Source organism: Cricetulus griseus, chromosome X, assembly GCF_003668045.3.
Source record: "Cricetulus griseus strain 17A/GY chromosome X, alternate assembly CriGri-PICRH-1.0, whole genome shotgun sequence".
Taxonomy (NCBI): domain Eukaryota; kingdom Metazoa; phylum Chordata; class Mammalia; order Rodentia; family Cricetidae; genus Cricetulus; species Cricetulus griseus.
Window position 1 is genome coordinate 10,924,281 of NC_048604.1, and position 2,717 is coordinate 10,926,997.

Genomic DNA, 2,717 nt, shown 5'->3' on the forward strand with positions numbered 1-2,717 from the left:
AGGAGTTTATATCAAATGCATCTGCTCAAATGTTCAGCTGTACAGCAGGGCCTCTTCAAAGATGCATGCCAGTACACACTGAGCCTACCCCAAAGGCCACTTTCTCAAGCCCTGTGTAGATATTCGAGCCTCTATGTTGGATGCCTTATGTAAAAAGTCTTTCTCTGTCCCACCCACCAACATTCAAATAACAACACAGAGAATCATTATTAATTATAAAAGCTTGACCTTAGCTTAGGTCTGTCCTACTAGCTCTCATAACTTAAGTTAACCTGCTTCTATTAATCTATTTTACCATGTAGGTTTTTTCCTTTCTTTCATTCTGTATGTCTGAGTCTCTTCATGTATCACTGACATCTCTTCTTTGCTGATTCCTTCTCCTGTTCCTTTCTCTTCCCAGAAATCCAGCCTCTATCTCCTGCCTAGCTATAAGCCATTCAGCCAATTAAGCCAATTATAGCAGCATATCTACAAACAGTATAAAATATCCCACAACATATATTCCTAACTATAACCTTCTTTGTATAGTTTGTGTGTGTGTGTGTGTGTGTGTGTGTGTGTGTGTGTGTGTGTGTGTTCTTCAGCTCATGTTTATGCAGTTATGTTTGTGGGACTTTCTGTGTGTACTTTCTGACATTAAAAAGAGACACAAGTATAATACCTAACTACATTCTAAACATTTCTCCTTACACCCACAGATAAGTAGAGTACTCACCCCTCAGCAAACAAAGTTCTCTTTGCCAGAGTTGAAAACCATAACCAATCTAAATGCAAAGTAGTAGAGGCCAGTACAAGTAGATACATCTACAAAATATTCCTGCACCTAAATCTCAGGGAACATGGCATAAGAAGGGGCAAAGAGTCCATAAGAGCCAGAGAATCAGGAAGTTTTCTGTAATGTTGTGTCTCCTACTTTTTATGCCAACATGTTTGAGGTGAAGATGCAAGGATTCAGACTCAGGCACTTTTTCAGATGAAGATATGGTCTTGGTTACTCTTCTGGCAAAAGAGAGAGTTTTACACAGTTTCAAAGCTGATTGGATGGACTGACTAAATATTGGTCTATAGTTCCTATAGAAGATAAATTAATGGAAGATAATTCTTCATACTGGCATAATCCCTACTGTTTAGCTAGGGATTTCATCTCATGAAATGTTTCTGAATATTTAATAAAAACAAATGCGTATTTACCAAGTATTAACTCTAGCATATAAATGTTCTTCTTCAATAGGAAAGGTGCAAAGTACCAATCTCTTATTTTTTAATCAATGAAGTAAGACCTTCAAACTCAAGCTATATTCTTTATGATTAGATATTACATAAAATTACATTGACTTCTTAGACTTTCCTATTCATATGACCTACTAAATACATTGTATATAATATATATAAGTAAATAATAGGAACCATTACAGCATATGAATATTTCTGTCTTATAGTTTTATTCACCAAAAGCACTACTGTCCCTATTTTACAAACTGGAAGCTACAACACACACCTGTGAACAGTGGAATGAAGATATATTGTTAAACATTGATGATTCATCAAATTATTTCCTTCTCAACACAACAACAGATTGTTCCTTAACATTACTTTAAATCATGTTTAGGTTATAATTTCTTTCTGTAGCTATGAGCAGGTAATTAGCCTGTGCCTTATTTTTTCATCTGGAAAACAGTGATATTACTAGACTTTCTTACGAATTAGGAGTGCTGTGTGCAGAGATACTAGTGAATATGAACAATTTTTGAATTCTTGTAATTTAATTTCTTTAAGATGATATTGATCTTGGTTGGTAAGAGTCCTGACCCTAGTTTGAAAGCTGAGATTGCTGTCAATGTAAGTCACTCATTAATGTATTTCTATTAGCATATATTAATTATACAAGATATTGGATTCCATTGTAACTTTTCATGCACTCATTTAACATACTTTTATAATGCAAATAAACTACTGTTATCTTCCCTTGTAAGAAGAAACAGGAGCTGACATGCAATATGAACCCTAACTCTTTTTCTTTGATCTTCATCCTCTTTTCCAACACGAATGTTGATAATTACATTTGGTTTTATAATTTTTATATTTTGGTGCAATATATTCTGATCACAGTGTTTCTGATGATAAGTGAATGCATAATCATTATAAAAATCTTGGAGAATGCATACTTCCAAATTGCCTTTCTTTCTCTTCTCACTGACTCCACTTAGGTAAACCTGAGCTTTTCAGTATGTTTGGATGTCTATTAGTAACATGAAATATCAATGGTGAGCTTGGAAAAAATAAAAATAGACATATACAGAAAATAATGCCATGCACATGTGTTAAATTACCATTTGGGAAAATACAGAGTTATCATGTTGGTCTATTTCCTTTGTGTAGATCATTATATTTAATGTTTATATTCTTCTGAAACTTATCTTTTTTGAAGATTAATGTGAACTAAATCATTTCCCATGTTATTTAAATATAGAACAATTTTGGATTATTGCCAAATTTGTATAATTATAAATAAATATCTTCATATACAAGAGCTTGTATTCATTATGACTTATTTCTTTCTGATTTTGTTTTTTGAGGAAGCCTTATGCCACATGGAGCCCAAGATGGGCTGTTATTTTTCCTATGTATTCCAGGATGATATTAAACAAGAAATCTTTCTGCCTCAGCCTTCTGAATTGTGTGATTACAGATGAGAGCCACTATGCAATCTTGACCTA